The sequence below is a fragment of the Homarus americanus genome, unplaced genomic scaffold, assembly GCF_018991925.1.
Source record: "Homarus americanus isolate GMGI-L3 unplaced genomic scaffold, GMGI_Hamer_2.0 scaffold56910, whole genome shotgun sequence".
In the NCBI taxonomy this organism is placed as follows: Eukaryota; Metazoa; Arthropoda; class Malacostraca; order Decapoda; family Nephropidae; genus Homarus; species Homarus americanus.
In genome coordinates, this window is record NW_024750825.1 from 1,152,454 (window position 1) to 1,176,767 (window position 24,314).

The 24,314-nt window shown below is 41.9% G+C and overlaps 1 protein-coding gene across 8 annotated transcripts in view; it reads left to right on the forward strand.

Moving 5' to 3' along the window:
* LOC121854214 (uncharacterized peptidase C1-like protein F26E4.3) overlaps positions 1-24,314 on the forward strand; it is a 108,254-nt gene that overhangs the window by 15,818 nt on the left and 68,122 nt on the right. For 6 of the 8 annotated variants that reach the window (XM_042348712.1, XM_042348714.1, XM_042348715.1 and 3 more), the window contains exon 3: positions 16,177-16,213. The exons of the other annotated variants lie outside the window; for them this stretch is intronic. The gene's annotated coding sequence lies outside the window, so the exon portion shown is untranslated. The remainder of the gene's footprint in view (positions 1-16,176; positions 16,214-24,314) is intronic. 8 annotated transcript variants of the gene reach the window in all.

Sequence of the window (24,314 nt, forward strand, 5' to 3'; positions counted from 1 at the left end):
TGCAAGTGTTGCAGTGTATCTATAAATATCTCTTAAGATTTCGTCTTAAATTTGGGGTTCGTTTTCTCAAATGTTCTTACAATATTTGGATGATCTGAAGATTAGCTACCCTAGCTCATTTCACCTTGAGATTAAACACCGTAAAACTAACCTAACCAAATATAACGTAATCTAACCTCTAACCTAACCTGCCTGTTATCTCATCCACAATTACGAAGAATATATTAACGTAATTTTTTTTTTAAATTGCACCCAAATGATTCGGGGAAGACAGATATAAACACCGTAAAATATAAAGGCGACACAAGCAATCAACAGCGTCTGACGTTCTACTACACCCTGCAATGACACTTAAGGAAGCTACGCCAGACGGACGTTTTTTTAGCTGGTCTTCTACCAGGCGAGACACTCCTTATGGCAGGAGACAAGTGACTAACGCCTAATATTTTATTAACAGTTGGCCGGTGGTATTCAGAAACTATCCTCGTAGACTAAATGTCAGTGGTATTCAGAAACCATCCTCGTAGGCTAAGTGGTGTTGGTATGTGGAAGAAGGTCTTTGTCATGTTAAAGGTCATGCCCTTAATGCTCAGGTGCTGGCAGTTCTTGGAAGTCATCATGACCCTGACTGCCCAAAGGTTCCTAATTGACTCTACTCAGCCAAAGAACAAAGATAACTGCTGAAATGATGTCGAGGTTGTCCTTAGACTACTTAAACTATTATGACCTATTGTCTCAAGTAAGATAAAAAAAAGTATCGTACGAATCCTTTTGAGAATCCACTTCATTCCTCAGACTCTTGACTTCCCAGTGATGACGATTATCAGAGTTCAACACAATCGTAAAACTAAGTGCTTGTAATCAGAGGTCTCACACACACACACACGTCAAGTACCGGAGATATTAATACAATACTATACTGTACGTCTGGATCAAGATCTTCAAAGGTTCTTGCAATGTATTTATTATCAGTTATAATGAGAAACATTATTCTTCACCGATATAATGAAAAATATTATTATTCCTGGTATAATGGAAACTATAATCTCCCTAAATAATGATTGTTATTTTCCCTTAAATATAAGAAGTATAATTCCTCGCCATTAAATGAGCCATATTAATCTTTCCGGTATAATGAGAACTACCATTCTTTCCCAGTGTAATAAGAGGACGTATTTAATTACCCCTGAAGTCGAGTCTCGCCGAGATTTTGAGACCATATTTGGGTCTGGGTTTTGTTACCTAAATAAAACCCAGCAAGTTGTGTTTTCAGATATCCAAAACAATAAAGATAAATGTTTTGATCATTAAGCTGGCAGAGGGAGGGAGGGAGGGAGGATCAGGTGTCACTTCGCCACGTGTGTGTGTTGACCCCGGGGGTTCACACCGTCTGGGGTTACCCACGCCCACACTCCGGGGAAATACCTCAACGCCCACAGTGTCTCGGTGTCTTTACCACCTCCCGTCACGCCCACACCCCTCCGCACTCAAACATCCGAGAATTGTTTGAACGCCCACAGATCTCCTCTCACGCCCGCACTTCCCTTGTAATCCTTGTGCATCCTCCCCTATCACACCCGCACGTTTCCCCAACCCCCAGTCGATTTCACACTATCCCCGTCACGCCCACACTACCTCCGTCACGCCCACACTACGCCCCCTTCCTTTAAATCATCTCTTAAAAAAGATCTATTGTTTAAATATTAATATTTCTTGTAATACCTATTCTATACAGTACATGCTTTTATTGTACGAGTAAAACCGTTTTATCGGAAATTATGTAAATAGATAAGAAATTACCATTGCAATAAATATATTTGCCAACTAGACTTAATCCTGACAGCTCTGTCCTCTTGATCAACCGTATTACTGTACAACCCATGTTGTAATGCTTCCCCATTATATTTGTTTTTAAATTCCACTGTAATTTATGTATATACTTATAATATTAATAAAAAAATAATAATAATAAATAAATAAATAAAATAAATAAATGTTGCAGTGATAACCGTGGTAACATTATGAGATGATCTTATTACCACCATGCTATTGTACTATCCAGATGATACTAAATGTTACATAATACTTCCTTGAGATAAATGTGTAGTATATATATCAGGTGCCTACAGGAGAGCTCAGGCTCTCAACTGGCTCAGCCATGTTAATATTGCTATTATTATCCACTCTATATCTGCGTTTTTCTGGCTAAATAAACTGTTTCAATTCAATTCAATTCACTCCCACACTCCCCCGTCACACCCACACACTCCCGTCACGCCCACACTCCCTCATCACACCCACAATATCCCGTTAAGTCCACACTCCCCTCGTCACGCCCACACTCATATGATAGAGGCGCCAAGAGGACGGTTTTACTGTCAAGAAACACAATGTACACAGGGCCGGGGTATACAGAATGCTCCGTTCAAACCGCCTCTGAACGTTCACACTGTTTATGAACGTTCACGCTGTTTATGTACGCTTGTACTTCTTATGGGCTTTCACAGTTCATGAACATTCAGAGTGTCCATAAACGTCCATACTATTTATGAGCGCTCACACTGTTTATGAACGTTCACACTGTCCATGAACGTTCACTGTTCATGAACATACACACTATTCACTAACTGGCAATACGTCCACCACTTACATGCGATACACCAAGGCGAGACCTTTGACTGTGGGGTAAAGGACGGCAGAGAGAATGACTGAAGGAAAAAGATCGGTATGAGATGAGCAGAAGACGCTCGGTATAAAATGTGAATGAATGGAAGTTGTTGTCTAGAGAAAACCCAGAGGATCTTACTTCAGATTTCGTTTCCTGTGGGGATATACACAAGTCCTCTAGTGTATTAAAAACGTGTGGGCATGCCTTCAGTGGCCAAGCGAATTCGTAGAGACTTGACAGATGAACAAAACTCGCTTCTACAAAACAACAACAACACCGTGGAATTGGCAATAAAATAGCGAGAGGAAGAAAACGTGTAAATGAGATCCGATTTCAAGAATTAAAGCGAGGAACTTGGTTGTGGTCTTGAATAAATACACCTGGAGGTGGAGAAGCGTTATCATCCTGGGCATGACCGCAATACACAGTCACAGGGATAATCTCTTCGAAGTATTCTTGGTTGATGGAAGATTTTGCGAGATTGCCACAAGATGTTAGAAGAGATTTCAATTGCTATAGAGGGGGTTTGGTTGAGAAGAAAGTGTTGCCAGAGAGATTGAGGTTTGGTGAGGCTAGAAAAATAAATGTTAGACTAAAATTCTTGTCTTCAAAAGGTTTAAAAGAGAATTAAACCTTTGTGATCTACCACAAAGACCACATTTAGGACAGATTCAGAAGAGGTCGACTGAGTATCTAAGACAGATGTAAGACAGATTTATTATAAAAGGCGTTGATTTTACCCTTTTGACTTAATGATTTGGAAAGAGGCGACCGAAAGACCAACTTTTTGATCAAATTAGTTTGAACCCAATTGAAGAAGACTTGAAAGAAACACCGAATGAATTTTGGACCGACATTGAAAAATATGATAAATAATTATACATCTCCGAACACTGACTAAAAAACCGAAATTAGGACCATTTACGACCGATTAAATGACTGATGTTGAGACGAAAAAGGACAATGTGAAAGAGTTTAACATTTAGAAAACCGACTGACTAGTAAACGGAGAAAGGACAGAGATACTGCATAAGACCGAGGTGGCAGGAGACCGAGGTAGGAAGGAGACATGCGTGGCGTTTCACTAATAACAGCAAATGAAGTTGAAGATGCATTTTATTTATGATAATAAGGCCGAGAGAGAGAGAGAGAGAGAGAGAGAGAGAGAGAGAGAGAGAGAGAGAGAGAGATTTTATTATTTGCTTTCACTTCTAATAAATCTATTAACTAATTGTTCCTATTCCTTATAAGCTTAATGCTAATAGGCCCTAGTCCTACTAGTTTCGATTCCTAATAGACTCCGGTTTTAGCAGGCCCCAGTCCTAATAGACTCCATTTTTAGTGGGTCTCATTCCTAATAGTTCTAATAGACGCTATTCTTAATAGATATCACTTAATATACGTCATTCCTAATAGACCCCTTTTCTAATAGACGTCATTCCTATTAAACCCCAGTTCTAATAGACTCCATTTTTAGTGGGTCTAATTCCTAATAGTTCTAATAGACGCCATTCTTAATTGATATCATTTCTAATAGACGTCATTCCTATTAAACCCTTGTTCTAATGGACATCATTCCTAAAGGATTTAAGTTTTTATAATACTGGTTTGTTTTATTCTCAACCATTAACCTTAATTAACAGTGGCATAAAAGGGGATAAAAGTGTAATAGATGAAAGAATAAAACTTGATAAAAAAATGAAAGGCCCAAATTAAACACAAGAGAATAGTCTAAAGTGAACAAAATAAACCGAGCCATGTGGGAATGCGACAAGTTAAAACCTCACAACGAAAACATGTAACCAACAGCCATGCAGAAGTGCGTTTTACGTGTTGCTAAATACCAGAAGGACCTCAATGTTGCCCAGTTACACGTTGTTCATGATAATTTTCGCCATTTAAGTAATAATTCATAGTGGGACAAGTTTTCTGGGTAACAGTTGCACTTAAAACGTTTGTGTAACCCTTTGAACTCGCGTACTTAAAGTTTAACTCGTCATATGCAAATGGTATGGATGGGTAACTCCTCATATGCAAACGGAAATTTATCGTACACAAAGGGTTAAGTCCTCATGCACAAGGTTAAGTCATCATGCACAAAGGTTAAGTCATAAACAGGGGTTGAAATCATCATACTCAAAGGGTTCAGTCATCGTACATAATGAACTAAGGAGTAAAACGTGTCTCTGGTTGTCTTGAACACGAGATTGAAATAAATACCATACTACTTATTGTCATGTTCAAGGTTCTTGTTTACTTAATTCTGATAGTTTTTCGGCAATGTAAAACAAAACGCACTGTGATTCGGCGGTGTATACGCATCACCTCACTTGCTACACCTGCACGTTCTGTACACTAGCTACACCTGCACGTTCCGTACACTGGCTACACCTGCACGTTCCGTACACTGGCTACACCTGCACGTTCCGTACACTGGCTACCCCTGCACGTTCCGTACACTGGCTACCCCTGCACGTTCCGTACACTGGCTACCCCTGCACGTTCCGTACACTGGCTACCCCTGCACGTTTCCGTACACGTTCCGCTACCCCTGCACGGGCTACCCCTGCACGTTCCGTACACTGGCTACCCCTGCACGTTTCACTACCCCTGCACTGGCTACCCCTGCACGTTCCGTACACGGGCTACCCCTGCACGTTCCGTACACGGGCTACCCCTGCACGTTCCGTACACGGGCTACCCCTGCACGTTCCGTACACGGGCTACCCCTGCACGTTCCGTACACGGGCTACCCCTGCACGTTCCGTACACGGGCTACCCCTGCACGTTCCGTACACGGGCTACCCCTGCACGTTCCGTACACGGGCTACCCCTGCACGTTCCGTACACGGGCTACCCCTGCACGTTCCGTACACGGGCTACCCCTGCACGTTCCGTACACGGGCTACCCCTGCACGTTCCGTACCCCTGCACGTTCCGTGCACTCCCTCGCTGCACCTCCATGTTCTAAATACTCGTGCACTACACTTCCACGTTCTGCAAATTGTCATGTGAGGGTCAGGGAAATATGACCTGTTCTCACTCGTAAGACACAGATATCCACTTGACAAATATATTGATATAAATCTACAGTGGAGTTAGTAGGAGTGGAAGCGTCGTCTCCTCAGTCATCACATGTGTGTATATGCTATTCCTCGTATTATCTAAACCTGCCATATTTTGCATTCTTTTCTTTTTATTAAGTTTCTGCATTTGTCTTTTTTTCATGTTTTGTTGATTTTTATATTAAGTTGGGCATTTTGTTCAATTCCTGTGAATAATTTGAGTAATGGAGGCTTTACACACACACTACTACTACTTTGCTGCCACTCGGAATCGAGTGTGACGATCATCCAGCTATGATACAATGATACGAATTATTACGGATGCCACCTAGGTTGGTGAGTTTTGAGGTGACGAAAGAGGCCGATACAGGACCCGGAGGAGGACTCGGGCGATAATCTTGCCAGCTACGGAGAGCAGCGAGATCCCACGGTAGTTGCCACAGTATGACACTCTCCAGGAGAGAGTGGAGACGGCTGGTAAACAGAGGTCATCTGCTTTATACACCACGGCTGGGATTTCATCAGGCCCTGAGGCTTTGTTATTTTTCATGTTTGATGGCAGTAACTACCTCATCCAGGGATGGAGGACAGCTCTGGATGCTGAGGGACCTGATGGGTAGTCAGGACATCCACATCGATGTTTTGGTTGAGCAATGAACGGTAGTGCTCTTTCCAGCTCTGAAGGAAGCCCTCATCATCTTTAATTACGATGTTACCATCAGACGAGTGGAGGGGAGCTGCGCCACGAGTGGTTGGCCCATAAAATGTTTTAATGGAATTGAAAAATTCATGCATCTTGTGCTGATCTGCATGGTTTTGTATTTCACATGCTTTATTTTTAAGCCAGTCATTCTTCAGAATGCGAATTTCCCGCTGGGCTCCCTCTTTTTTATTGGGGAAGGTATCGGCTTTGGCCCGAGACTGAGGGTTGTTCTGCCAGTCGGTAAAAGTGGCACGTTTAATATTGATGAGTATTTTGATTGCCTGGTCATTTTCATCAAACCAGTTTGGTGTATTCTTTTGATCTGGCCGAGGGTCTCTGCAGGTTTTTGCCATAACAGTGTTGAAAGTATGCCATTCGGCACTGGGATTAGCGTTGTTTGCTGTTGGGTTGTTTATAAGCCCATGTTCGAGCTGCTCTCTGAAAGCATGTTCTACTGCTGGGTCCTCCAGACCCTTAGTATTAAAACCTCTTCTGGAGGCTTGCTGCCTTCGCCGTTTTGGGGCGACGTGAAGTGAAAACTTGTCTCTGATAAGTCGGTGATCAGTGTCACAGTGGTCTGAGCCACGCATGGCACGGGTGATGAGGATATCTCGGAGATCTCTTTCTCTGACAATGATGTAGTCAATGAGATGCCAACTGTTTGGATCGTGGGTGTTGCCACGAACCCTTGAACTTGTCGGCCTGCCGAAACAAGGTATTGGTGATAGTGAGGCTGTGTGCAGCACACTTGCTGAGGAGGAGTAGGCTGTTGGCATTCCACGTGACTAGTTCATTTCTCACTGGTTCCCTGCCAAATGATAGCATCTCTGCCAACTCTGGCATTGAAATCGCCAAGGAGCACAACCTTGTCTTCTCAAGGGATAGAGGTTAGCTCTCTGTCAAGGTCGGCATAAAAGGCCTCCTTGATGTCATCCTCTGCATCCAGTGTTGGGGTGTTTGCACTGATGAAAAAGGCATGATGCGAGTGAGTCAGTGAGATTGGAAGTGTCATGAGATGTTCGTTGATCCCAATAGGGATTTCAGTTAGCCTGTGTAGGATGCGTTGGCGGATGGCAAAGCCAACTCCATAAATGCGGCTTCTCTCCGCAGCAGGCGTACCCTTCCAGAAGATATAGCCAGACTCCCGTTCTTTGAGCTGGCCATCTTCTGGGAGATAGGACTCACTGATGGCTGCTATGTCGATGTTATGCCCAGCCATCTCTTTTGCCACAAGGTCAGTTCTTCTTTCAGGACTCTCATTTGTGCCAGTATCCAGATGGGTCCTGACATTCCATGCAGCAACTATAAGAGGTTGTATGGTTTGTTTTTGTTTGGATCTGTGATTTTGGCTGTGTTTTAGACCACATAGGGATGACTTTACTGGGTGCAGTTGCCGAGTCAGTTTGGGTTTTTATGCAGGCTATGTTTAGGGCACCTTTTCATGCCCCCTCCCCATGTTGGGTGAGCAGAGTGGCTCGTCGAAAGGGCTGCTCAGTCGCACAGACAGGACCGGATTGCACTGCCGCCTAGATCCCAGTGCATAAACGACCATCTTATTTGTGTCGCCCATGTGCAAAGTTGTGACTAGAGACTCCCGGCAGTCATCTCTGCTTGTCCCCGTCGCCACTTGTCCGTCGCCATAGGACTTATTGGGGTTATGATGATGATGATGACGATGAGAGGTATGATGAACTGGTTGATGGCTGCGTGCGAGTTGATTTATGTGGTGAGGCAGGAGCGCAGGCTGCATCCACACATCTTGGCTCTCTTTTTTCCTGATCAAGTGGTGCAAGTGTTGCAACGACTGGGGAGAGGGAAAGTTGCAATGGACTGCTGATGGCCCAGTTTGTTTGGATTCGCCTTAGTAGCCTGTCCATCAGGCATTGCCTTCGTCCACTGGTGTAGTCGTTGGGTTTCCACGGTGGTCATCTCCTCCACCTCCTGGGGCTTGTTGGAGCTCTGTAAGCATGCCTGCTTGATGCGGGGCTCCACCACACATTTTTTGTTCTGGGTTTACTCCCGTAGCCTTATACCGTAAGGCAACGGGGCAATGGCTGGTAGGCGCCAGAACGTGTCCACATGCCAGTGGGCCTATGCGCTATCCCTCTGGGGCCCACTGTTACACCGAGATCCTCTGCTGGTCTAACCTGGGCCCACGAGGCACCCGGTTACCGTGCAGGAGGATTCTTGGTGGTGAAGAGGCTGTGTACTGGCAAGGGAAGATTAATGCAAGTTTCTTCCCTGTTCGCCACGAGGGCTAGCCAGCGGCGGCAGCTGAAAGCGAGAGTTAGCAAGCAGTGCTTGCGCCTTAACACTAACATAGTGCTGCCACACTAGACGCATTTCACCACCCTGTGTGCGACACACACACACACACACACACACACACGTAAAAGAGCGAAACCAAATACTGTACTTACGTATGTACACAGACTTATTCAAACACAAACAAACCAGCTCAAGCAAGTAATAACAAATACACACACACTCACACACACCTGCAAATACATACATACATACATACACACACACATACTGTATACTGTTAATAAACGACAGGTCCAAACACAAACTCACGAACAAATACTTGACGTACACATTCACTCTTGCTAAGTTCATCTTAACTATGTATTGTACAATCTATATATATATATATATATATATATATATATATATATATATATATATATATATATATATATATATATATATATATATATAATCATCATTAATATACGCATCTTTAGGATATTTTTCCTTGGTGAACATATTATAAATAGACATTCGTGGTATACACGTCATACAGAGGGAAGGTGACAAGTAAGGGTATTTACACTCAGGTATACAGGGCGGAGGTGAGTTAAAAGATTAGGTTGTCTTAATATACACACACTGGCAGCCACACCATACATGCCAGCACTTGTCTCCACTCGCTAGTTGTATCCTGACGTGCCATTGGCCATAGTGTGTGTGTGTGTGTGTGTGATCATCCCTTTTTTAACCAACAAACCCGCTTGGCACTACTGCAAACACAAAAGAATACCCTTGGAATGCATGTCACGAAAGTCACTTCTTAGGAGCTTAATCTTCAGCACTTGTGTGAGAACAATCTTTTGTTGACACTGTGTCAGGGGTGCCAACCGTACACCTCACACCCAGGCCATTGTGTCACATACCTCCCACTTGACTTTTTCTCCTCTGGGTTGATTGGTTCGTCTCCCGTGATGTCAAGGACAAAACTATTTTATAGCAAAAATGTTTCTACGGTAGGTATAAGTCACTTTAAACCTACTGAACGATAAGCAACAAGTTACTAGTTTTCCTGATGTTGTGGCCTACAGTTTTTTTTTTTATGGGGGGGGTGGGTTAGCAGCACTGTGCACGCCAGTTGCTAGTAGAATATACGCTGTATACTGCATATGCAAAGTCGACAAAGCCACATTGGACTGTGGCAGACGGCCATTTTTATTGTCAACCATATATATCAACCTTCAGTCCTTAGAGTACGCCATGCAGTGCGTCTAACATAAGTTTACAGTACCCCAGTGTATCTTAACATGTTCAGAGATGCCTCGTCACTATTAAACAACGAGCAGGGCAGCACCTTAATTTTTAGATACTAACTAATGAACGAACTACTGTCATTACTCCGTACAGGTGATATAAAGTGTTTTGTTCTTTAATTTAAGTGTACAATTACAGCCAAGTGTTCCCTCGTCAGTTTTCGGATCAAACCTATCCAATTTTTACTTAGGTTTCGTTTGAAATTTCTCATATTGATGTAACAATACTTTTTATTACCAATCATGCACACAATTTTTGGCTTCGCGTGAACAAGGTTTAATCTCTTGCATTATAGAGTAGAGTCGAGATCTTCTGCAGTTATAAAACACGGACATTCACAGGAGGGTAACGTGTGTGTGTGGGGGGGGGGGCCTAGTTGTTTTTTTGCATTGCTCTGCTTTTAACAACTACAGTCATTGAGTATATAAACTAAAACAGTTGATATACTTAACATCTACTAAAATTCCAGAAAGATGTTATTTATTTTACTGTGTGCTTAGGTTGATGTTTAAATATAACTTATTTGCGTCAATAGCCAAGTCATTTTAACCACGCACACTAAGTCAACTTATAAATTAATGAAACGACACTCTTTGAAAACTAAGAGTTACGTTTCATATTTACGTCAGACTATTGTAACACAAGCAGTGGTCAAGCCTGTGTACATAGTAAATTAAAAGTTAAGATTAATACAAAGATTACAATATACTTAAGGGCACTGAGAGATGTTGATTGAACTCACGAAAAGAAACAGAAGGAACTGGTTAAGATCGAGGCTGTTTTGGATTGATGTTTGCACGTCGGTATGTTGTGGGATGATTTATAAGAAAGAGGTAGAGAGCGCATTCTGTTTTTATGGACTGAGCTAATAAATAAGCAAATGAAATTGACTTAAGAGCCTCGTGTCTATTCATGACATTGTTTGGAACACTATAGAATCTCGCTAAGTGGGTATGTGGCAGTGAATGTTTTTAAGTCGACGTTTTAAAATGAATGTGGGAGTACCTCAAGGTTGTGTTTTGTCAACGCGGCTGCTCAGTACGTTTAGGTAATGGGGTACTAGATTAAACGTGAGCTAGGACTGGGTACACAGTGGAGAGGTTGAATCCTGTGCACACAAAGCACGAGCTTTTACGGTCGTTGTTTTACATTTTTACCTTTTCATTACCCGTGTCAGAAAATGACAAAAGTATAATGATAAAAATAATTTGTTGTAAGATACGGGAGAAGAATTTTGGCACTGAACTTAAAGGAAGTAAATTTAAGTGTTTGAAAACGAACATTAGTCTGAATGTGGGATGAAATCGGGCATGTGGAGTTTATGTTTACTAAGTTGTAAATCTAAACATCTTAGTTGAGAGTGCAGTGTATTAAATGGGGAGAAGGTGAGGGAGCTCTTACAATCTGGATGGGTGGGAAGAAATGTTCAGTGTGTGATAAGACTGCAAACCAAATGGGGCCCCAGTCCAGATAGGCCCCAACTAACCTAACATTATGATTGGGACCCATGAAGACTAGGTCCCTTTAGGACTGGTCACCGATGTAGTTGCATCAAGAATGGGAACAAGGTGCAAATACAAATTATAATAAAACGTAACTCAAGAATGAAGAAAATTTATGGTAAAGAACGAAATTCAGAGGAAGATTTACGGGATAAAAAGGAACTTATTAGAGATAAGTGGTTGAAGGTAAAGTTAAATGATAAGAACATTTGGACCGTAAGACGAAATATACTTCTGTGGAAAATATTTACGTCAGCACAGTGGCCGGCAGGAGGGAGAGATGATATAAACTCAGAATTTTAGAGATTGGTAAACTTTTTATTAAGTTCTTGGAGCATGTCGGTGTGTTGTGGCAAACGAATAACAAGGAACCAGGTACAGAGAGGCGAGTTATGAAATAACTTGAAGATTCGTTCCTAGTTTATTTCGCCTGAAGATAACCACCCTAATACTATTTTGTTTTTTGTTTTTTTAAGTTTCGTTAGGTTAAGTTTGGATAAAGAGTTTAAGCCTTAGGTGGAATATATAAACAGGAGGATGGGTTATTATTCAGGTGATTCGACGTAAGTTTGAGGCTGGAAGAGCGAAGTCTCACTGACGAATTCGTTTAATGGGCGGAATGAGTAATTATGACACAACCAAGCATGGCGAAAGTCTTGAGTCACCGCCTTAAGCAAAAGAAGATGAGGAAAATTAGTTGAAATTGAACCATATTACAGTTGAACCTCGATCATATGTGGTTCTCAACCATAAATAAGGAGCATTACAGTAATTGCACACCTCTCTCTCTCGTTTCTATCAATTGGTCTCAAACATTATTTTTTCTCGATACCCTCTCATGCTTCTTTTCGTTTATCAGGCTTAATCTTAGCGACCTTGGCTACCCCTGGTGACAAATTCCTTACTAATCTTGCGTTGTAAACTGATGCCATATTCTTGCCTTGAAATTTCTCATCATGGAACACTAATCACCGTCACCTTCATATAAATACTTTTGTAAGATATATTCTTTTTGTATCCCCAAGTCATGGGTCAGGTATTCAAAACTGCCTCCATGTAAACAGACTGCGCATTACCCAAACACGATCAGTCTATCGATATACACTAATGGGTCTCGTATTACGTTGTACTAGAAATCTGTTACGTTCACGTCATGAGACTCACATTACAGTATTTCCTGTTTATGCAGAAGTTATTATTATTTAAGTAACTTTTTTTAAGGTTAAAAAACTAACATTTTATGTACCTATTATACAGTATATGCTTTTCTTCGTTTCGATCCTGTTTAAGAAGTCTTCTGTATAATTGACTGCTGTTAGTATGTTCAATTTTAGACGTTATAGTCGTGTAGGTGAATATAATCATCTGACCTAATTAGTTCTGGCTGTTGAATGTGTTGTAAACGGAGTGAACACCCGTCAGCACCTGCTAGTAGAGCACAACTGTCAACACCTGCGAGTAGTGAACAGCTATCAACACCTGCTGGTAGAGAACAGCTGTCAACATCTGCTAGAACAGTACACTGTGGTGAATTTCAAAGGATTAGTTTAATATCCGCGTGACTACTGTAGACGGATTTACAGTATACCTGTATATATCTGGTGTGTTCTACTTGTGGTGGATTGTGGTGTGGTGGTAGATTTGGTTGTTGTGGTCGATTGTGGTTCTTTTTCTTTCTATCTGTATATTTGTCTTATCTTTTTTTTCTCTCAAGATTTCATGTCTATCTATTAATATATCTATCTATTTATCTGTATGTAACTGCAAAACTGTGTATCTGTCTGTCTACTCGCTTTTCATAGTTTTTTCCTGTTTCTTTCCCTCCTTTTATTCGTAAGTCTGTCATTACGCCCTCTCTCTCTCTCTCTCTCTCTCTCTCTCTCTCTCCATTAACTTCAACAGTGTTGACCTTTACACATTTTATTTCTTCATTTGTTATTTTTCCACTTTTACTTGTTCTCCTTTCTTCGTTTCTGTTATTCTTTTGCTGTTCCTGTTTTAGTTCTGTTGTCTGTCTTCTTGTTTTCCGTAATTTTTCTTTTTTGAAAACTTTGTTTTGTTATCTTTGTGGTGTCTGTTTTTGTTATCTTTCATTGTCTGTTGTTGTTTGAATGTTTGTAACTGGATGGGAATGAAAGAGGGAAATGATAATGAACACAAGAATGGAGGAAACTGCAGCGGGCCTATTGGCCCATACTGGGCAGTCCCGTTTACACCCAACCCCTATTGCTCATATAAGCATCCAACCTATGTTTGAAGCAATTCAGCGTATTCGAGTTAATGATGATATTTGGTAACTTGTTCCATTCATCCACTACTCTGTTTCCAAACCAGTGTTTACCTATTTCACGCCTAAATCTAAATTTGTCTAATTTAAAACCATTGTTACGAGTTCGCTCCTGGTTGGATAATTTGAGTACCTTTGTAATGTCCCCTTTGTTTAGCCCTGCCTTCCACTTATACACCTCTATCAGGTCGCCCCTCGCTCTACGTCTCTCAAGGGAGTGCAAATTAAGATGCTTTAACCTGTCTCTATACTCAAGGTTCCTAATGCCCGGGATTAGTCTTGTCATTCTCCTCTGAATTCTTTCCAAGGATTCTATATCCATTCTGTAATACGGTGACCAGAACTGAACTGCGTAATCCAGGTGTGGTCTCACAAGAGCAAGATACAGTTTTAGGATGACCTCGCTAGTCTTGTAACTAACACTCCTTTGTATGAACCCAAGTACTTTATTAGCCTTGTTACGAGCAAAAACACATTGTTTACTTGGCTTAAGGTTCCTACTTATCATTACTCCTAAATCTCTCTCGCAGTCGGATTTCTCTATGGCATCGTTGTTCATCTGGTATCTGGTTTCCCTGTTTACATCTCTATACTGAGTACTTTACATTTGTCGACGTTGAATTTCATCTGCCATTTTTCAGACCATTCGAAAAATTTGTTTAGATCTTCCTGTAGTTTTGCCGAGTCCTCGTCGGATTTGATAACACGTCCTATTTTAGTGTCATCAGCAAATTTACTTATGTTGCTGTCTATGCCGATATCTATGTCGTTTATGTATATAATAAACAATAATGGTCCAAGTACTGAGCCTTGGGGAACTCCACTTGTGACGTTGCTCCAATGGGACTTAGTGCCGTTAATGCTCACTCGCTGTTTCCTGTCCTGTAACCACGCCCTAATCCATGGTTACAAGACAGGAAACAGCATAAGTAAAGGGAACATGTACATGTAACAAGACATAACTTGCATAGAAGATATTACATATAGGTAGAATATTTATAGTAGAAGGAATGTAAAGGGAGGAAAAGCTTGGAAGCGTGGCCGGTTAGTTATTTACACTGTCAATACACTTATCTTATCTCGTATGTCAATACACCTATATTACCTATCACGTATCACGTAGTTCGTTCTTAAGGGACAACTTGTTAAACACCACTTCGATACAACTATTTATTAATTCACTCAATGACATGGACACATCAATATTAATATTATATCGGAGTTACTAGCACATCATATTTACGTTACTCGACACTGACTCTCGGACACAAACATGAAATGAATACACTTCCCACAGTAGGTAACTCACCCTAGGAATCGTTCTGACAAAGACTCGCGTGTAACCTGACGTAGGCCCAGTGGGTGCTCGCTGGGCTGCCTCCTACGGGAGAATCTGCTTAGCTGGTGAGGGCAGGGTCTGGTCGGGAAGTCTCCCTCCCGACCTGGGGAGGGGACGAGCGTGACTCTGTGCTAGTTAACAGAATGACGACCCCGACGGGAAAGATGACAGTAACCAGACTGACAGAATGACAAAGATGAGAAAGCTCCCCCGTTGCAGGACTGCAGGGCCTTTATATGGGGCCTCAACAGCCGGCGTTTGACCTCTACCAATTAACACTAAACTGGTTAGGTCTGGACAGCTGTGTTCAGGTGTGGTCATGCCCAGGTGTGTCTTGGCCAGGTGGGGTTGTAGGTCAAATCACTTGCTAACTCGAGTAATTAGCGGACGAGGTCAGGTCCCTTGGGTCCCGACCCAAGGTGTGTCTACTTGGTATGTGTTGGTACCACGAGGTCTGTACCCACTCAGTTATGTGTGTTGTAATTCTTTGGGCTGTAAGCTATGGTCTGACAATCGATCATTACATACATATTCTAGGGGTGACGTGATGATGTATGGCATATGATGTAAATTGATTATGGAAAGTGACATAAAAAAGATTGTAGAAATAGATTGTGTGGCTTGAAGAAAAGGTAAGGGGTGGAAATGAGGGATAGGTCGTTCTTGAGGCAACTAGTTGTAGATTCTATTTTTTTTTTTGCATCTTTTTACTTTTCTAATCACAATAATCACAGATAAAATAGATATATAATATAGTATTGTATATAGGAATTGGATGGCTGGTTTTAGTGGAGATTGGTTGATTCACACACACACACACACACACTCTCTCTATCCTATCTTAATCTTCCAGGTGGAATACAAGTGACTCGCTGAATATCTCTTCTATATGTGCGCATGTGACTCCTGTGTATTATTGCATCTTACTCTTACAGGTGTGATAAGTGTGACTTACCGAATCATAAAGGCGTGACACATGTGGCTTACTATACAACATCTTACTCTTGAAAACTTTGCACACCTGATTTACCGTATCTTATTCTTACAGGTGTGGAGAGAAGACACCTGTAGCCACAAAAATTAAGGTAAGGAGCAATATCTGTTTCTGAAAGGTTAATAGACGTGAGATTGCAAGTAACTGGTTCTACAGTATCAGTTTAAGTTCTCAAAAATTAATACGATATTTCCCTTTGTATGGGTCATTTGAGATAGAAGGAAAAGATGGCGGCTAAAATAAAACTAGAATTATACACACAAACACACCCCAACCTACTACTACTACTACTACTACTTTGCTGTCACTCGGAATTGAGTATGACGATCATCCAGCTATGATACAATGGTATGAGTTATTTACGATGTCACCTAGGTTGGTGAGTTTTGAGGTGACTAAAGAGGCCGATACGGGACCGGCAGAGTCGTTCACAGATGTTGCACATGTGGGGGGGGGCTACATCTAGTGCGGGAGGGGAGGTGGCAGCGTCTTTCCGACGTTGGCGCTTGTCTACCTCGTTATGTAGTCGGGGTAACTCAAAAGTATTGACACCTTCTCGTGTGGTACTCCTCCAAGCGTTACGATGTGGAGTAATCGACTAGCAGGTGAGGGGGTCGATTTGGCACTTTTTCAGGTTTGTCTTAAGACTATCCTTATACCTTTTCAATTGCCCGCCAGCATTATGTTTACTATTCGTTAGGTGACTGTGAAGTAGCTGCTTTGGCAGTCTACTGTCGTCCATGCCGGTAACATGGCCAGTCCAGCGTAGTTGTTCATGGCTAATGGTAGCTATGAGCCTACAGTTGGTGTCAGCAAGAATACTTGCATTTGTTCTTTTGTCTTCCCAGCGAACTCGGAGGATGGATCGTAGACTACGTTGGTGAAAGTTTTCAATTGCCTTGAGGTGCCTCCTGTATGTGACCCATGTCTCGCTGCCATATAGCAGGGTGGGGAGGACCACTGCTCGATTTGTGTGTAACTTTGTAGATAATTTCAGCTCCCTACAGCTGAAGACACGGTTTCGGAGTCTGCAAAAGGCTTGAGGTGCACATCTGATCCGACGCTGAATCTGTTCATCTATGTCAAGACACACATAAACACACACACGCACACACACACACACACACACACACACACACACACACACGTGCACACCTACTCCCAACATACTCCACCCACCCCTACCCCCAACATACACCATCCATCCCTACCCTCAACATACTCCACCCACCCCTACCCAAACATACACCACCCATCCCTACCCCCAACATACTCCACCCACCCCTACCCCCAGCATACACCATCCATCCCTACCCTCAACATACTCCACCCACCCCTACCCCAACATACACCATCCATCCCTACCCTCAACATACACCACCCATCCCTACTCCCAACATACTCCACCCACCCCTACCCCCAACATACACCATCCATCCCTACCCTCAACATACTCCACCACCCCTACCCCAACATACACCACCCATCCCTACTCCCAACATACTCCACCCACCCCTACCCCCAACATACACCATCCATCCCTACCCTCAACATACTCCACCCACCCCTACCCCCAACATACACCACCCATCCCTACCCTCAACATACTCCACCCACTCCTACCCCCACCCTACACACGCCTCCAGTCAAGATACCCTAAGATGTACATAACAGCTCAATTGGCAGTAATCTCGCTCTAACCACTCACCTCCCACATTACCGTCAGATAAGCCCATTAGCGCGCTTAAATAATCGTTCCCTGACGTCTCCTGGTGCTTAAGGTCAGTAAACTACCATCAAGTGCCTCTAACAGCCTCGTTAGAGAGGATAAACGGTGGTTTTATTTACATGTCAGGCACTGAGATGAGAGGACAGCTGTGTATGTTGTGGTTGTGATGTGTACAACGTTCCGAATGATGGATTTTTAAGCTGCAGTGTGACTGGTGAATTTCAAATGGCCCCAATGTGATTGGTTGGATTTGAAATTGCACTCGCCAAGTGTGAGCTCTGAAATAGGATAAGCGTTGATTGGTAAAGTTGATATAGCAGTTCCATGATTGGTGGATTTGGTAAAATGTAGTAAATAGAAGCGATTTGATTGGTGGTTCTAAAACAATCTAATCGTAAACAATAATGTAACATAATCTAACATAACTTAATGAACCAAATTAAAATCTAAGATAACAAAATCTAAATTAACGTAATTTAACAAGTTAAATCTAAATCAATCTTACAAACTAATTTACCGTAATTTAATCTGACCAAATCTACCTAAACCCTAAATTAACCTAACCTAACCTAACCTAACATGAAGCGATGGAACTTTTGATTACTAAAATATATTGTTCCTGAATTCTGTCAAGTGGTCTATGTCTAGAGTGGGACATATCCGTGGGAGATTAGTTAGTTGTTCGCTGAAAGGTGGTGGTGACGTGACTCCCGTTTTTGTTTACGTGACGGAACAGTGGAAGTCCTAGATCTGCTGTGCTAGAGAGAGACCGACCGATTCATCTCTCATGTTTGAGTTTGATAGAGGACAGATAGCCAATGTAAGCAGGTAGTACCAAGTGCAACCCCCTGGGGAGCGTGTTAGAACCGCTGGTATACATCACTGATTTACCTGATTGCGTGTCTACAGACATGTACCTTTTCGCTGATGTTGGGAAGATGTTCTAACGTATTCCATCTGACCAGGACTATTTTCAGCATCGGCTAACTATAAGCAAGCCCCGTAAATGGTCAGATACATCGTTACTCCGTCGTCACCCAAACAAATGTATAATGTTAACTATTGACATAACAGGAGAGAAAAAAAACATTGACTATATCATATGAAACCTGAAAACGAAGAAACCGAACTTAAGAAAACACAGAAGGAATAAGACCTCGGTGTGATATATGACAGCAGATTGTTATATGAATATCACATAAACATCAAGATCAGGAGAGCAACCAGATGGTGGAGGTGGTCAGGCGAATATTCACTCACAAAAAAGATAACTAACGATGGCTGTACAGAGTCCTGGTGCACAACGGCAGTATGGCGCCCCCACACGATGAAAGACATCCATTCAGTAGGAATTGTTCACAAACCGTCAGCTAAATTGGTACTCGACCTGAGACTTCATCAGCAGTGTGCCTTAGAATAACTGGGGAGAGGACTGACATATTCAACAGGATGAAAAGATTAGGCCATGAAGAAGTTTGCCTGAGATTGACATCAAGTAACGGCAACACTAGATGTTGCAATTCTAAATTGTAGACACTTGTATACTCTAAACTGAGGCAAAACATTTATCACATTGTACTGTGGACGCAAGTGACGTGACAGGAGGCCACGTCACCAAACGTGCTGACTTTCAAGAGACGACTGGACAAGCATTAAGTAGATCAAGGTGTTATGTACTCGGTATTCTGTGTGGTTCTGCACCGATTTTTGTCCCACAAATAAAAAAAAAAAAATCTGGACATTCGAGCTTGATGCTCTCGTCCACAATGCACAAATTGTATCGAGTAATTTTTTACGGGGAGAGAGAGAGAGAGAGAGAGAGAGAGAGAGAGAGAGAGCTATCATATTACCACTAGTCACATAAACCAATAACACTATTCCTGTCCTCCCCACTGTCGGTTTCCTCGTCCTTCCTTCCTCCCCCCTGTCCTCCTTCTTCTCTCTTTTTAGTCTTCTTTCTTACCACCCCCCATGCAGTACCTCTTTCCCTTTGGTGCTTGTGTGATCAGTAAGGGGAGAATACACGACTCCCTCAGGCTTGTCAGAGTCTCAAGGCTTCCTGCCACTGACCAGAAAACGCATTTATTTACAGTAGAGTCTCCTTGCATTTTCGATGCCATTAGTAGCCAGTGGTCCAGTTATACAGAACCGTCTTCACATTCCCACTTAAAGGAGAACATTTTACTCTAACGATGATGGGAAATTTGTCGTGGTCAACTGTTAACTTCCTGTACAAGGTGGAAGGAGAGATAAGATGGACTTGGTTCTATCTATCTATCTATTTATTAAATCTATCTGTATTTAACTATCTATCCTGTCTTCCTTTCTATCGTTTCTCTTTGTCTCCATCTCTGTCATTCTATACCCTTTTAAATTCGCTATTCATCGTCTCTCTCTCTCTCTCTCTCTCTCTCTCTCTCTCTCACACTCTCTCTCACACACACAACTATTTTGTCAATTGAGATTTGTGTCCTGTGCGATTTTGTCCGTGTTCCAGTATAGAAAGAGTCAGGATGGTGGAGGGGCAGAAGGGAAAGAGGAGGAGGGGAGGGAGAGTGGAGGGTAAGAAGGGAGAGTGGAGGGGTCGACGCTTTCGTGACTGCCTGGCGTGATCTAAGTTATGTTGCTTGACTGTGATTTGTGTGTGTGTGTGTGTGTGTGTGTGTGTGAATAAGCCGATTTAACTTGACTAACCTTCTCGATAACATACCCAACATCTTAAATATAACGACGAAGATAAAGCAGTCGAGTTCATTCATTCTGATATGGATAAAAGGCATGAAAATATACCTTACCAAAGATAGTTATCGAGCCCGGTATAGATGGTCGAGTGCGTCACTATTAAGGGAACTGACTAACTAGACGTAAACAGAGAGAAGTTATAAACACACAAGCCTCAGACTGATTAAACAAAACTTGCGGAGTGTCACAGGGACAAGTTTGGGGACCTTTATTGTTCTTAAAGAATATTTATTTAAACGATGGGGTAACCTGTAAGATATGTCAATGTTCTGATGATACTTACGGGAGGAGAGTAATAACATCACTCGATCGCCAGCTGTTACTGGACGATTTGGAGAAACGATTTGTCTGGCTTGAACAAGTATAGCTGACGATATATTTGTTTGCTTTCATTTCCCCAACTGTAAAGCTTAGCATGCTGGATACGAACCAATGACTTTTAGGACAACAGGCGAATGCTGTATCCGCTTGGCCGCAGCATCGCTTGTCTGGAATGGAAAATTGGTTCCTAGACGTGGCTGCACATAACAGTTTGGGCAGTGATGCACTCAATCGCTATTACATCCCCATTTTTTAAAGTTCGGTACCTATTTACAGCTGAGTGGAGTGAACCGTGTGTGTCGGGATCAAACTAGAGGACCTTCAGGATACGAGGCGAGTGTGCAGGGGTATCAAAATCAACCCTCTTGTCTGGAGGAGTGAGTGATAACTGAGCGTTAGTATTAGTAAATACGAAGTCCTGTACACTGAAAACAGAATAACTTTAACATGAATTTTGTAGAACATTAGAGAGTAAATGAAAACTTTGTTTGGAATTGTTGTATTAGGCAACTTGAAGGCCAGCGGCAGGCAGTGTACGGCAGCTGTAAAGATGGTCAGCCTCACACTGGGTTTCATTAGCAGAACTTAAAAAAAAATCTTTCCTAAGCCATATCATGCTTATTTGAGCACAGTTTTGACCACTTTGTTGTAAATATATACCCCAGCTAATGGATATGGAAGGCGTTCAATGACGAGAAACAAGATGATTAGTCCACATCGTTTATTTCACCTTGACACTAACCTAACCTTACCCTCCTGTAACGTTATGGTATTTAATTATCAGGGGAACTTATCGTATGAAGCTCATTTTCAGATGATCAAAATATAATTCCTTGATTGAATAACAAAGAGTATGACTTGCGTTAAAAAAGACACACTTGGGTGGTCGTGAAATACTCAGAGCAAGAGGATATCTAACACAAGTATTGACGGCGATTAAAGGACTTGCACTTTACGTGTAGAAATATTATACACATGAACACACGAATATTACCTGAAAGAATGGCTCCGGTGTTATCGGTCGTCACTTTAGCAAAGACAATTACTTTGAGAAGTTGATGTATGAAGTTGTTTACTGGCATAAGTAATGGAAGGTAACAATCTCGACACATTTATATAAGTAATGTTGACAAGTTACTTTTATTCTCAGCCCTCCTTCGTCACTCCATGTGTGCTTCTGTGTATGCATCACTCAGTGTGTCACTGTGTACGTTACCGGGTGTTTGCACCACTGTGTATGCCACTCTGACCGGATAATAATTATTGTGAACTTTTCAATTCTATCTATCTTTTTCATGCCCATCTTCTGAGTCTTTCTTCCTTACCCACACTCATCTTGAGTGTGTGTGTGTGTGTGTCACCATCGACCACCCCACTCACCGTAACTACATAGGTTTTAATATCTTCCTGACCTAAGCTTTTGAGACTGGAGTGTTGGTGCCAATACTGTCACTCACGGAGATAGTGAATGGTCGTAACTTGGATCCGTCTCTCTCAAAACACAACTCCCCCCCCCCACCTCTATCTCTTTCTCTCTCTCCTTCGATTTTGTCTTTTAATCATAACTTACACCAACGTGCAAGAGACTTTACTGCCATGGCTGTTATATAGGAACACTTAAACTCATTTTTCAATACATGATATATCTGATAGAAAGTAAACTTGGAGACACATCTGAAGCTGTTGAGTGTTTATTACATCTCCGTTGGGACAAGCACTCACTATTACATGACCACTCAACCATATAAAAGATGATTATGTCCTGGAGATATTTTTTAAGCACTTATCTCCTTGAGGGACATTTTTTTTCTTTTCTGGGAATAAACTTGAATATATTTGAAAACATTTACAAAGTCTGTATTTCTCAGTAGTTTTAATGTTTTCTACAGTAATCTGCTGTTGTAAGTCTAAGATCTGTTGAATTAAGATGAAGAAGACGAAGAAGAAAACACACCGCCTATAAGGATGAAGTCATGATAAATGTGGACCTTAAAAGGGGAGGGGAGTGAGGGAATAATTTAGCGCGCCAAAAACAGACCTCGTCAACTCCACGCACCAAAAAAAAATTAAACCAATTAAACCCACCAAAATTGGACAGATTAAACGCGCCAAAAACTCAAATTGCAAACTCGCTATTCACATCAATCTTTACATCAATGCTTAATACACTTTCGTCATCACAGGCAGAAGGCTAGAATTCTTTCGTCTGGTGTCGCCTCCAAAAGTGTCATTGTAAAGTAGACAGGAAACCAAGCGCCGTTGAGTTCTTACTTGTGAGTTATACATCTTTCTTTTTTTTTTTTTACGGAACGAGCCAAACATTTTTTAGAACGCGCCAAAATTATAGCCAGGAGAACAGAACCAGCGCGCCGAAACAAAGGAACCCGCCAAAATTAGGAAATTCGCTTAAACACACGTCTGCCAAAACTGTTAGTCAAAACTGTCAGCGTGACCGAAACTGTAAACTTTCCAACAATTGACACTCGCCCATACACGTATTTGAGCTACATATCGGTAATAAATTCATCAAACAAATCGGGACACCAACTCTGCTCAAGCACCAACACTGTCCGTGGGCTGAGAATTGTCTGTGGGCAAAACACGCATTAAAAAACACAAATTTGACTCGAACGTCACAGTAGACGATGAGAACAGTAACAGCAGAGAGACGAGAGACATAACCACGCGGCCCATGAGAAAGACAAACACAGACAAAATAAAATTATGACTATTCAATACCAGTTTATACAGGTACTTAAGAGTTACATGTCCACTCTTAGAAGACTCTAGGTAACAATTAAGTATTGGTTAACCTTTTACGAAATACGATGAATTATGAAATATTTTGATCAATGTTTTACTCGATCAGTTGTAAACATTTTTGCTTAAGACTCCGTCCAAATCAACATTTTTCGGTATCCTTGTCTTGACATGCGACTAATGCTACCCAGAATTTACCGATGCCTGGCTGTCCACTAACTCCATCAGCTATAAGAATTTCGTAAACATCTTGTGGTACTTGTAGACGCTGAAAACAAATCACAAACCCACAATCCTAGTAAATTTTTCTTTGCCGGTCAAGATAAAAATAGATAAGAACAAATCACAAGAAGCCATTAAATGTTGGGTCACATCAGGGACGCAGAGGGACGGAATAAATAGCAAATTTTCTAGGCCGAGAATTTGGCCGCCACAACCAAGGCTTAGCTCTTGGTTAGGACCTACATTGGCTGGTGTAGGTTGACACATTCCTGGCTGTCGTCCATCAGTGATGAAGAAAGGCGGCTGACTTCGAAGTGAAGTTAACGGCCTCCAACACAACCAACCCATCCATCTACCCTTCTTTACTTCACTTCTACCCTTCCACCCCCACTATCCATCATCTTCCTCCCACTTCCAC